Source organism: Cheilinus undulatus, linkage group 9 (genome assembly GCF_018320785.1).
Source record: "Cheilinus undulatus linkage group 9, ASM1832078v1, whole genome shotgun sequence".
NCBI lineage: Eukaryota > Metazoa > Chordata > Actinopteri > Labriformes > Labridae > Cheilinus > Cheilinus undulatus.
The window spans coordinates 37,146,866-37,161,572 of record NC_054873.1 but is presented as its reverse complement, the minus strand read 5'-3'; the positions used below and the strand labels follow the sequence as shown (position 1 = coordinate 37,161,572).

The following is a 14,707-nucleotide window of genomic DNA, read 5'->3' as shown; positions in this document are numbered from 1 at the left end:
TCCAAGAAGGCATTAAATGGTGTTTCACATTAGGGATCTGGGCATAGATCCAAGTAGACTACACTTGACCCTAAACTTCAGTTCCATTTGGTTGGTGTCAACACGAACTAAGACCAAGAGGTGGTCTAGGGCACAATTAATATGGACTTGGGCACAGGATGTGGGAAATGGATCATGCTTATGTGGTGCAAACCCATTTCATCCTCCGAGGGTTGTTCTTGAAAATCATGTATTTATATAAACATACAGATGCTATAGAAATGGTGGGTTTTTAAATAAATTCCACATATTGTATCTCTAATTGTTTGGCCCTGACTGAAAGTGTCAGTGAGACTAATGATATTATCTGCCGCTGTCCAGGGTGCTGAATCTCTGTGCTGCACTGTTGTTTGTAGTGCTGACTCTGTCCGTGGTTCTGAGTTTTGTTTCGGTAAGTTATGCTGGTTAATCTCCATTATCTACTTATTAAACAAGATATATATGTGTGGTTTTCATTGTAGTTAAACGTACAGCTACATTCTAGAAACTCTCTTCATGATATATCAAACATAATCAACTTATGCCCTATGGTTGAAGTGGGCCATTAAAAATATTCAATCAAACTTTATAAATTGTAAAAAAGATTGCTCACTGTCTTTAGGAACTGTCTAAAGTTCCATTATAACCGCTAATGCATTTGGCACAGTAATCACACATTTTATTGTTTCATACTGGATCTTAACTGGAGAGGAAGTAATGATGGTAAAAAGTACAGTGCCGTGAAAAAGTATTTGCCCACTTTCTGATTCCTGATGTTGTTGCATATTTATCACACTTCAATGTTTCGGGTCATCAAACCAATTTTTATATTTCACAAAGACAGCCCAAGTAAATAGAAAATGCAGTGTCTGATTGAATATTTAATTTTTTAAGGAGAAATCCAAACCTATGCGGTCCTATGTGAAAAAGTAATTGCCCCCTCTTGTTAAATCATGAGTTAACTGTGATTAACCACAGTTCTTGGAAAGCTGACTTCAATTTGACTGTCCACACCCAGGCCTGATTACCACCAGATTTGTTGAATCAAGAAATCACCTAGAACATGCCAGACAAAGTGAAGTAGGCTACAAGATCTCAAAAAGAAAAGCATCATGCCACGATCCAAAGAAATTCAAGAACAAATGAGAAACAACTCGATTGAAATCTATCAGTCTGGAAAAGATTACAAAGCTATTTCCAAGGCTTTGGGACTCCAGCAAACCACGGTCAGAGCTGTTAATCCAGTAATGGAGAAAACTGGGAACAGTGGTGAACCTTCTCAGGAGCGGTTGGTCAATCAAAATGACTCCAAGAGTGAACGACGACACATCCAGGAGGTCACAAATCAACCCAAAACAACAAAGAACTGCAGGCCTCACTGGCCTCGGTTAAGGTCAGAGTTCATGACTCAACCATAAAGAAAGATACTGGGCAACAATGACATCATGGGAGAGTTCCAAGGCCAAAACCACTGCTGACAAAAAGAACACAAAGGCTCAACTCACATTTGCCAAGAAACATCTTGGTGATCCCCAAGACTTTTGGAGAAATATTCTGTGGACTGACGAGACAAAAGTTGAGCTTTTTAGAGGGTGTGTGGCCTGTTACATCTGAAGTAAAAATAACACAGCATTTGATAAAAAGAACATCATGCCAACACTCAAACATGGTGGTGGCAGTGTGATGGTCTGGGGCTGCTTCAGGATGTGGGCCACTTGCTGTGATTGATGGAACAATGAATTCTGCTGACTACCAGAAAATCCTGAAGGTGAACATCCGGCCATCAGCTCATACCCCCAAGCTCAAGCTCTCTTGGGTTATGCAGCAGGACAACAACCCAAAATATACCAGCAAGTCCACCTCTGAAAGGCTCAAGAAAAACAAAATTAAGGTTTTGGAGTGGCCAAGTCAAAGTCCGGGCTTCAATTCAATTGAGATGCTGTGGTGTGACTTTAAACGGGCAGTTCATGCTGGAAAACCCTCCAATATGGCTGAGTTTAAACAATTCTGTGAAGAAGAGTGGGACAAAATTCCTCCACAGCAATGCAAAAGACTTATCCCCAGTTATTGCAAATGCTTGATTTCAGTTTTTGCTGCCAAGGGTGACACAACCAGTTATTAGATTCAGGGGGCAATTACTTTTTCACATAAGGCCAGATAGGTTTGGATTTTTCCCCCATTAGAAAATAAAATGATCATTCAAACACTGCATTTTCTATTTACTTGGGCTGTCTATGTGAAATAAAAAAATTGGTTTGATGATACAAAACATTGAAGTGTGATAAATATGTGAAAAAAATCAGGAATCAGAAAGGGGGCAAATACTTTTTTCACACCACTGTATCACATTAAAGCAATATTAAAGCCCTTATAAAGTTCTAAAAAAAATTTGTTTTAGGTTTGTTGTATGACAGGCAACTGTATTATGAACCACCAGGACAAATTTCAGTCATGACAAACATCTCTACATTTATACAATTAAGCTCTAGAATCATGAAAAATGTCGCAGTGACATCTGCTCTATGTGTGCATGTGTCAGCCGAATGAGCCAACCAAAAACACTTATGAGAAATACGATCTTCTAAAAATAATAATAATAAAAAAAAGCTTCTGATCAGAGCAGCTACCTGACTCTGGGCCAGATCAGAGAGACAGAGGTTTGGGGATTAAATTTACTGTTTTCTGGTACAAATCTCTCTGTTATGATACTTTTAATGACCTGTAGCATAAGTCAGTGTTGCTGATAGATTTGGGATATTTACCTCACATTGAACAAAAACACAGCATGGAGCCGGCTGTTAACTTTAGACAAAGGCAGTGACATCAGCTAACAGCAGACTGTACTGAGATGAACTGCTCGGTGATTTTATATCGTAGTGTTAGGGAGGCGGGGTAATCCCCCATACTGGTGATGTCATGGGCTCCTGTATATCTTCCCTGCTCAAATAAAACCATCAACTTTCTAATGCTCTTAATCCAAAATTCAGTCATATGTAGATCTCTGTGTTTTCACATTTACAGCAACCATATTCCAACACACAGTATCTGGTGTGTTAAGACACAAGGTTTGGATTTCACTTTACAGGAACTGTCAGGAAGGATTAGGTTTGGTGTGCTTTGGAGCCCACCTGTGTTATGCCTCACCTGCAGGGTGACTTACAGTAATATTTTCAGTTTTCATAAAATTGAGTTGAGGGCAAAGTGAACTCCATATTCGGTCTGTTGTTTGCATTCTATTTGCATGTAGAGTATGCTCATTAAACATTACTGGAACTGAGTAGTGTTTTTTATACTTTTACTTTTTTGAGCAGTTTTTTAAAAAGCTGGCCAATAATTTGGTTTAATTACATTATTATTAGAATAATTCCACATCCCGTCCATAAACAGCTGTTGCATTTAATAGCATTGTAGTAAACTGGATCTTAGCCACTATATCACTTGCCACGGACACAACTGGAGCACACACAGAGCTACATAGATGCCTCTCTGTATGCATACACAGATGTGTGCTGGAGAGAAATTTTCAAAGTGAGTGTGTCTCAATATAAAGGCTACAGCTATCAAAGGACCCAGCCTCCAGTGGGCCCAGCCTCTGGAGGCTGGGTATACTGTTCAGATCAAACTTAAATGAGACAATCTGGCCCCTGGAGGATTCGCTGTTTGAGTCACCAGTCGTCTCTGCCCTTACTGTTAAATTTTTAACCAATGCTTTTTATGTCCAGCAACCTCAACAGTTGCACCAAAAGACTGATTTACAATTCCCCTGATTCTCAAACATTTCTTTAAAAATCTGTTTAAAAAAACAACATCCATAAATGTAGATTTATGGAGAATAGATCACTGTTCTTAATCCCTATGGATGGTCTTACAAATTTTAAGAAAAACTGAAACCAAACCTTTCTGTGATTTACAAAGATATACTGTAGGCTGGTGGTTCACAGCTGATGGGTGGAGACCCAGAAGTGGAGCCCTTTTTAGTGGGCCACAAGAGGCCTGAATAAAAATGTGGAAAAGGTCTATGATGCATGGAGACCCTATGCAGACATGTCCATTCAGGATAATATATCAGTTTTTCCTATCTAAGTTAAAATTTATTATAATATGAGACTCCGAATATAGATACACCTTTATTAAACAACAGGAAAAAATAGAATGCCCTGAATCCTGAGATATGTTGGGTTATGGAGGATCCATTGAATGGATTTCATGCTGGACAGAGTAAGATGGCCACATTGTCTGCTGCATTTGCAGCAGCCTTTGAAATGAGACAAGCTCAAATGCTCTGCTGTGACCTAGCTGGCCATTTAAATGCAAACTAAGCTAAAGCCTCTTCAGTGGGACATACCTGTTATTGTGTTTTAGATACTTGTTGACGACTTGTACAATTTAAGAAATAACTTTATCAACAGCTCTTAATATTTCTTTTACTGATGCACTTCTCTCCTGATCACAATACTGCAACTGAATTCATTTTCTTTTCTTGTTGCAATTATTGTCATCGTGTTGAGCAATCACTAAAATTTAGAGAAATTTAAAGACAAAAAAAAAGGAAAACAAAGATGAAATATGTCAGTAAGCTGCTGATGTATGTTGTTAAGAAGATTCTCACCTTAAAAATTAAAAGACACTTATGAAAATATTGTTCCTACAGACTAACAGAAAGCACAACCACACATGAGCCAAGTCTAATGGATCCTGACAATGTCAGGATGTTTAAAGACAGCCTTTTCACACCTTGCTGTGTTATGGCTCCTCCATGATGCACTTGCCAAATACTATCAACAGATGTCAGTGTTTCTCTCTAAATGTTCAGCATCTCACTCATTCCCATTGTAGAGGGTCTTGATTGACAATAGTCAGTTTGTAGACTTTAGACTCTGTTTACTGGTGATGTTCAACCAAACAAGATGTTTACATCAGAAAAGTAATCAGGAATGACTTTTTGTGTAATCTGATGAGCATAATTTAACATTTTAATAAAAAACTAAACTAAGAGGCATTCATGCTGATAGCTATGTGGGCATCGGGGATTTTGTGCCTTTTAAGATCACTGCCTTAATATAGAGAAATGCTTTTTATTTCAGTCTTGTCTTCACAAGTTTCTCTGAGTTTGAACGTCCCCAAGGCGACTCAGCTAATCTGACAGATTCACTGACATTTGTGAAAAATACACCTCAAAAGTAAAAGTCGACTGTAAAGAAAAGTATGTCAACAGCAGTACTTCACTATCAGTAATCAGTGACAGCACAGTTATCACATGCCCCCTAAAGGCATATAGAAAATGTACAAAAAGGTTGTTATGGCATGGTTGCCTTGTTTGACAGCTGCCATATTTATTAAAGACATTATAGATAACTTCATTGCCAGGCTTCTCAGTAATGTTCTTATATTTTGCTTTTGAGGGTCATACTGAGGCACTAGTATTAATTTCAGTCTATTCTATAACCAGCAAACAACTCCTCAAAGAAGCTCTTTTGCCACGAGTCGATAATCATAATTAAATTGGTGTGCTCTGTGGTGAATTTGTCTTCCGTCTGGTGTTTCCTCAGACCTCTGACTGTTTTATTCTGATCAATATATCTCTAATATAAAATCTCTGGTTGTGTTATTGATAAAGTTACAGGGGTAAAACCAAAGATTCACCTGACTATAGGGCACACAGGACTTCATTTCCAACTTTATTAAAGATCCCTTTATGTGCTGGTGGTGGCTCTCCAGTTTCCATTTTGTTGTAACAACATAAATGTCCCTTGTTAGCAAATATATTTATTTTTGTTGTCGTGAATTCAGCCTACAGAGATTTTCTCCTTTAGAAAATATAGAGATACATTTGGCTTGCAAGCATTATATTATTCTTCAGATAGATGTGTCCACTCTCTGTTAAGTAGAAGCGACTTTGTGGCCTTCAGCTAAAAGCTTTGTGTTGTTCTGGCTTTGATTTGTATTTTATTTTGCTATTTTAACTCCTCTGTCCATTCTGTTTTAAGTTGGGGTGTGAAATGAACACTAAACCTTTTGATATCACCAGTCAGATTGTACCTGGGCGCCAGTGTAGCTCGGTGGGCAGAGCAGGCACCCTTGGGCAGAGGATGTGGTCCTCAATGCAATGGTTGAGGGATTGATTCCCAGTCTTTGTGCATGTTAGGTGCATGCCTTCTCCTAACCTACCCCCCCCCCCCCCCACACACACACACACACACACACACACACACACACACACACATACAGACGCATCAAAATCATTGTTTGCACCACAGAAATGTTAGGTTCACCAGTAGAGCATGAACTAACCAAATTATTGTCACACAAATCCTGTTGAACTTCATGTGACCAGTCAGTAACAAGCACACTCTTAAAGAAGTGTTCATTACACTGCGTATTCGTATCTGAACAGACTAATGGCTGAAGGAACTTCTGTTATTTCTTTTTCAGTGACATAAATGTTGGTTAAATTATGACTCAGCATCATGTTTTGGTGATGGAAAATAATAATAATAACCAAACCCACAGCAGCGTGAAGAAACAACAGTGACATCTCATGGTAGAGTTTTCTATGACAGCAAAAGGTAAACAATAGTACGCTACACTGATACCGGATGGATAAAATAAGTTCTGCCAATGGAAAATGAATGTGTGACCACAATTTATGGTACATTTCTGAAAATCTACCTCCAGCCCCATTTCCCTTAAAGTTGAGGTGCCATGTAAAATGTAAATAAACAAAATGTAATGACTTTCAAATCTCGAAAAACCCATATTTCATTCACAATAGAACATAAACAACATATCAATGCTGAACTTGAGACATTTTACCATTTCATGAAAAAAACTAGCTCATTTTGTGTTTGATGGCAGCAATACATCTCAAAAAAGAAGGGACAGGGCCCTGTTTACCAATGTTTATTACCCTTTCTTCTTTAAGCAACGGTCAGAAAATGTCTGGGAGGTGAGAAAAGCATTTGGTGGATTTTAGGGAAAGGAATGCTGTCTCATTATTGCCTGATGTTGGATTTGGCTGTTCAACAGTCCTGGGTCTTCTTTGCCAAATTTATCATATTACAATTCAACAAATGTTTTCTATTGGTGAAAGGCAGGCCAATTCAGCATCCAGACTCATCCAATGAGAAGTCTTACTGTTGTGATGGATTTAGTTTGTGGTTTAGCACTGTCTTTTTGGAATATGCAACGCCTTCCCTAAAAGATGGGAGCATATTGTCTGGATGAGAGCATATTATGTCACTCTAAAACCTCTATATACTTTTCAGACTTTTTGATATTACCTTTCCAGATGTGAAAACGGGGGACAAACTGGGGGGTCCCTCTCCTCTTTAGTCAGCAGAATACAGTGTCCTTGGTTTCCAAAAGGATTAGAAATTTTGATTTATCTGACCACACAGCAGTTTTCCATTTTGCCTCAATCCATTTTCAATGAGCTTTTGGCATTTCTGGATTGTGTTCACATATGCCATCTTCCTTGCTTCAGCTTTGTGGATGATTAAATTTAAAATGAGCTTATTCTTTTCCTGGTTAATGTCTAAGTTTCAACATCTGATGTGTTTTTTATCTACAATTCTGAATAAAATATGAGTTTTTAAGGTTTGAAAATCACTGCATTCTGTTTTTATTTACATTTTACACATCACCCCAACTTTTTGGGGACTGAGGTTGTACTACAGTTAGTAATAACTTTTGCTCCCCCTCATCCTCAAAATAATCCCACCTTTCAAACAATCCACCACAATAACTGATTTTTATGAGGACATTACACCTACAGGTGTGAGATTTAAACTGTTAATCTTTGAAAGCTGCATTCAAACATGATGTGAACTTATCTGGTGCAACCAGGTTCTGGTCTGTACAACAGGTTTTGACTTCTAATTACTGTAATGTCTAAATTCAACATATTTCCATAATGAACTTTAAAGTTGGATACATTTTGACACATAAATGTCATTTTTGCTTGAGTCATCCACAACACATGTGCAAAAAATGCGTAAATGTCTGATTTCTATCATTCCCGGGCATTGTTAAAGCTTCTGTTTATAGCTCACACAGGTAAAACTGTTGGACAACAACCCAGTGATGTCCTTTTCAGCCCATATGTTTCCACTTCTTTAAAATAGAGTAGCAGACAGCTATTCTTTGTGCCAGTTGAGCCCGTAAACCTGAGGGACATCTGTGAGTACTGTGAAGGGAGGTGGGTATGCACTTCCTACTTGGGTATTGCTCATGCACACGAACAGACCCACAAACACACAGAGCTGATAAGTATTCAAACCTTGTCTAGACTGCATCACCCCAACCCACCCACTACCTTTCCCTCTCTGCATCGGTGCTCCAGCATCCAGAAAGGAAAGAGAGAGAGCAGAGGGATATCCCACCGCCCGTCTTCCCTGATCTGAAGAAGATAAGGTGAGTAAAAACCCTCTCATTTATTTCCTGCCTCATCATACTTTCACCAAAAATCATTACAAATAACATTCATCCTTACAGTATGCATCTCAGCTGGAGGAAGATACTTAGAGAAATTGATTGATCAGTTGCTTATTGCTGCTCATTTCAGGAAATTAAAGTGCTTTGAAGCATTGAAAAATAGCACTGCAGTATCAGATAATATCCTGTTAATTTTTGTGTTAAAATTTCAAACATGATAGAGGGAAAAAGCAAACGTTTTTCCCTGAAATGCTGAATAATGAGTCACGTGAGTGACATATGGTGTAAATGAGTGGTTTTCCCATCTGATCCCGGCTGTTACATAATATGCTTGCCTGTGTACTGAAGCAGAATACTAAACATTTGGGCTGGGTTCACCCATAATACCACTGCCTGCTACCGCTGACCTCCTCCACCAGGGCCACTTTAACAGCTTTTTACATAGAATAATGTTATTCATTTATGGGATACATGTGACAATTTGGACAGAATTATGTTGAGATTTCAAAAAAGTACAAGACCAACAAAGTTTCTCCAATAAAGTTCAAAAATTAAAGACAACCAACATGTACAAATTTTAACAACTCTAATGCTCTGAATAATAACGATAAAAAAGACATAAGAAATGAGCTGAAGATGCCAGATCACATAGGTGGGAAGGGCAAGCATCCACCAAGATATAGATCAGGTAACTCATGAGGTGTGGATTATGATTTACTCATTCGCATTTTGAGGTCATACGTGTGTCTAAACAGATCAATTTCTTTATGCTTTGATGCATACTTAATATTTCTTCCCCTCTGCAACAAAACCAGGAAAAAAAGGTTTTCCATATTATGTATTATGTCATTGTAATTGGGTTGTCATGCTGTCCCAGGTGGATGAGAATTTTTGGATGATCGGGGCAGTGCTCAAAGGGTTATAATACGGAGAAAATGACCAGCCTTGCTGTATAAAAACTTCATGCATGTTCTGCATGCTCAAAATAAGTGTTTCCAAACCTCGTATTATGTTCAGACTCCTATAAACTGCAAACATATTTTCAGAAATTCTCGCTTTGGCCTTGTTGCTGTATGTAAGCTAATACAGTAACCTGGTTTTACCCCAACAACATATTCTCAATTAAATTTGTGTTTCAAGAACTGAATGAACTGAATTTAAGCAGATGCATGAAAAACAAATGCCCTTAATAACTGACTGTCAATACAATATGATGAGATATGATACTATACTATACTATACTATACTATGCTATATTATACTATTCTATACTATAATATATAACTATACGAAAGATACAATATGATACAATGAGTTACAATAGAATATCATATCATACAATACTATACATTACAATACAGCACTATATGATACAATATGACAGGATAAGATACAATACAATGCGATACAATGCATTAAGGTACTAATCTATATGATATGGTACGGTACGATACCCTACGATAAGATACTGTACTATACTATACTATACTACACCATAACAATATGTAGCGATATGATACGATACAATAAACTTAATTGTCCTCTTGGGGAAATTTGTCTTGGAGTCCAAGAAAAGGTGTTGCACACATCCAGCTGCCACCACCAGATTCAGACCAGTTTCCACAAAGAGCATTGTTTATTCCCCTGGGAACATAATTCAACCTTCATCTCTCCTGAAGTAGATAGCCGAGATTTCCAGTGTCACAGAAAGGCATCATTTGTTGAACCTTTTCTTTAAACTTGTGGTAAGAGTGTGTATAGAGGACAGAGATTTGGAAAGTGTCCTAATTTACCTGAATTCACTCTCATACCTCTATGTTGTGTATTTCTTTATGATACCTTCAAAAATCATTGTAATGAATATGTGGGCATCAAGGCCACTGCGTTCAGTTTGTCCTCTTGGTCGTGGCTTATGTAGCTGATTTCTGTGCCACCTGGGTTCTTATGGATTCATATGATGTCTAATAATGCTCACTTCTTATCATTGGTCAGGTTTTATGGGTTCTTCAGTAAAGGGGATTTGTTGATATTGTTTGGTTTCTTTTGTTGTTGATTCTTTTGTCATTTTTACATTACAAACGTGATTAACCCAGTATATTGACATGTATATATTTATATAAAAATTGCATGTACAAATGAATAAATAATAACTAAACAAATATACAAATTGTGCTCATGATCCAATCAGTACAAAAATATATGAACAGATATCACTAACAGCATATTTGCATTCTTTACATGCATTTGTAAAACTGTAAACATTCGCAGTTTGTATTTACATGTTTGTGGATTATGCATTTGCAAAAATGTTGCAACTATTACAGCTCCATATGGAAAGCACACTATGGATTTCACAGTTTTTGTGATCTTTTCTCATTGGTTTCCCTTGGAAAGGTATTTCCTTTTGGATGATTTTCATGTGCTGAATTACTTTTGGATTTGGTTTTGTGAAGGTGGTTAGATTGTTGAGACACTCCTGGATTACATGACAGCCACACAGCCTTAATGCTTTAAGGGGGGAAAAAAGAACAAAAACCAAAACCAAAAACCATTGAACCAGATTAGATATCATAAATCATCTTGAGGAATGCTTCAAACTCATTTCTACAATGGATCCAGAGATTTTCCACTGAGTCACAGAGCTCCCTCATTAATCTCTGAATTATTAATTAAAGTGAACTTAAACAAGCTGACAAGACGACAGACTGCAGCAGAGAAGAAGAGGTGGAGGGAATGAGGCAGAGTGCTATGTGAGGATTTATAATGCAGGGAAGAAAGCAGGCAGGGAGCATAATTGAAAAAGATGGAGAGGTGAGAGAGAGGGAGAGGGAAAGTGAAGGGATGAAGGAAAAAAGAAGACTGCAAATCCTGGAACACCGAAGGAGACTGAGGCTGCATGAATGTAAATGTTGAATGGGCTTTAAGGTGGCTGACTGGTGTTTGTTTAGCAAAGAGAAATGTAATGTTGTTGGGTATTTTACAACCACAGTGATACTTATAATAGTCTTTGAGATGCAAACATATGAACTTAAGAGGAAAGATTGGATTTTTTTAAACCTGGACTCTTTTTCTGTTTCCACATGGCTCAAAGAAAATGTCCTAATATAGGTCAAGATTGCTCTAACAGGTTATGAGAGGCTGAAATGGCTGCAAAATTTCAGCAATTGGTCATAAAGTAGGTCCTTACATTAGCTGTGTCTCATGACGTAAAACATGGAAAACTGTACAACAGTACTCCATTGTAACTCTTTTTGAGCTTCCCTCCATTATGAGCAGAATGTGACTGGAACATGGCCATGGTTAGGATGTGGTCTACTGAGGCAGCAGCAGACAAACAACTCCTGTGTTCTCCAGTGTTGAATTTCTGATTTGGAAATGTTGCCTGCTTGCTTCGAAGACACTCAGAATATTAACTTTCAGTTAGAAAATGTCACATTATTTTGCTGGACTTAGAAAAATTAACTTTCAAAAATTCATGAAAACACATTTGTCTTATTAAATCAGAATTTCTCTAAGTCCATTAGGCACACTGATATGGTTGGAGATCAACTTACTCTTGGGTGTATACTAATTTGGACCCAAAACTGGAGTAGACATTCTGCACTTATTCTCAGAAGTCAAACAGCACAATTGCTAAGCATTAGAGAAGTAACGCTGTTGTCTGCTTTTGTCTGTCAGCTATGATAACAGCATTAATGTCTTAATTACAATGAGATTAAGGTCCATAATGCATTCTTATGTCTTATGTCTTATGTCTTGTCTCACTTTAAAAACTCACACAGCTGCAGCAGCAAGTCAGACGCTATCTGCACCTAATTTTCCTTTTCAATCCATGACAAGTTCCTTTTTCCATGTTTAAATTAATATTACAGTCATCAATCTAACTGAAGTTTTCCTATTGTGTCTCAAGCAGAGTTGGAATTGCTGATTCATGTTTTTATTTCTTCCCGGCTTGATTATTCCTGTTTTATCTGCTCCCTTTATCGTTTACAGTTTGTTCAAGATGCCGCAGCAAGATTGCTAACTAGATCCAGCAGGACAAATCACATCACTCCCATTTTATATTCCTTACATTGGCTTCCAACCAATGTCCGAATGAATTTTGAAATCCTTCTTTTTGTTTATAAATCTCTGCATGGACAGGCACTCAAATGTAGGGAGGAACCTCCTCCATCTCCACATCCCCTGTAGATCGTGTTCTGACCAGGGTTTTCTTGTGGAAGGGTTCGGGTCCCTCAGGTTTGTTTAAGAATTAAAGGTAACCATGCTTTTGAATTTGTGACACCGAACTCTCATCCACTTCAGTAACGCTCAGCTGCTTTGGCAGTTGCTTTTAAAATTGAGCTCAAGATATCTTTTCAGATTAGCTTTTGAGCATCTAAAGCACTGATTTGATAATTTGTAGTTTTTTTTCCGTGTTGTTTCATATTTTATGCTTTATTATTGATTTGTTGTCATTTATTTTAACTATTGTCAAGTACTTTGTGACCTTGTTCTGTGAATGGTGCTACTCATTCACTTGTTTTCCTTCAAAATAAAAGCAGCTCTGTAGCTCAACAGCAAGTAAATGACCCTTAATTTAATGGTGCATTCAAGTCAATCTCTTTTTTTTCTGTTCCGATATGATTCCAACACAGATGTACAGACACCCCATATGAATTCCGATATAAAACAAAAATCCTAATCAATGGCTTCATTGATTTTGGTGGTATTATGAATAACGTCACACAACTCTAGTAACTTGAAACATCATTTCTTATTCAAAGACCAAAAGTGTTTTAAAATGCATGCAAACTTAATATTATTCCCAATAGATGTACTAAAACTTTGTTGCGGCTTCAAAAGCAGCTAGCAGCAACAAATCGAATGTTTTCAAGCTAAATATCTGAATCTGCAGTGCACTGTAAAAACAGCAGCAACAGCTGCAAACAACCAACAGAAGCACAGAGCAACTGCAGCAGAGTAAACTGAATATTTAGAATAAAAGAGTATTACTGTATAGTAAAAATATAGAAATTAAATATCTACAAAAATGAAAACAAAACTCTTCAAATAAGGAAAAAAATAGTTAAACAAAACAAGACATATCTAGGGACTATTGCAGCAGGATCCAATAGATGTCAAGTTTTTAATCAAGAAATATATTTAGTAAGCATGCTGCATTACATTTCCTGATGTGGGCGTACACAACAAAAGCACTTGAAGAAAAAAAAAAACAGACACCTGTTGTGACTTTTTGGCTGCCAGAGTTCACTTGCTTCATGTTGCTGTTAAAACAAACATTAAAATTAGAGAAGAGAATACAACCTTTCCCTAATTACTGTGCTTCACATTTATCACATGACACAGACAGGCGGTGGGACTCATTTTCATGACTCAGACAAGTCCATTTTAGTTCACAACTGTTTACTGAGGATTTATAATTGTGGATTTAGTACATTCATTATAATAACATCTAACTATTAATATATTCATTAAAGGCATAAAAGGTTACTTGTGGCATTCATCTATAAACAGTCATGGCACTAGAACCAGTTTCCGCATATGCAATTGTTCCCACACTGAACAATGAGCTCAAGACTGGAGCCTGGTGATGGCTACTGGCACAAAAATCAAGTTAAACATCTTTAAGAATTATTTTCATTAATAACAGGTCTATAATGCACACTTTTTAACATTAACATTGACTGAATCCTACCTGCCCACTCTCATGGCTTGTAAGTGGTGGTGACTCTTCCTCACTCAGTCAGCAGCAAACTGACACATGGCGATATTTTACACTTAATTTTTGTAACATATCTGATATTTGCAAAGAGCTTAGCTGTTTGTATTGTATACTTACAAGTTGTTTTATAGGCGGGGACACCATATAGCTCATTTATTTCTTTCATAAACTTGGACAGTAGATGAAAAGTTTTGTTAATCTAGCTACAGTATTTCACCACTCTAGTCATTATCCATCTTTCTCTCTTGATTATCACCTTGAGCGTTTTGGGATGGGGGGATTAACCATTGACAAGGTGCACGCAGAAATATGTCATGGTAGTGTTTCCGATCAGACGGAAGCACACAGGTTGGCCATCGGACTGAGATGGGGGATACAGGAATAGAAAAAGGGAGAAAGAGAGAGAGCGCAGCCTATAGAATCTATTTACCACCGGCCCCTACTGGCCCAAAAACCAGCCCAGGCCCACCAGGGATTCTCCTAGTTCTCCAGATAGGCCGCTCAAAGTCAGCAAACGTGTGGCATTTGGAT

At 37.6% G+C, this 14,707-nt stretch overlaps 1 protein-coding gene across 1 annotated transcript in view; it reads left to right on the top strand.

Moving 5' to 3' along the window:
- The first annotated feature begins 8,348 nt into the window (after positions 1 to 8,348).
- Positions 8,349 to 14,707, top strand: part of LOC121515723 (synaptic vesicle glycoprotein 2B-like) — a 76,303-nt gene continuing 69,944 nt past the window's right edge. The window contains exon 1 of the mRNA XM_041796654.1: positions 8,349 to 8,430. The gene's annotated coding sequence lies outside the window, so the exon portion shown is untranslated. The remainder of the gene's footprint in view (positions 8,431 to 14,707) is intronic.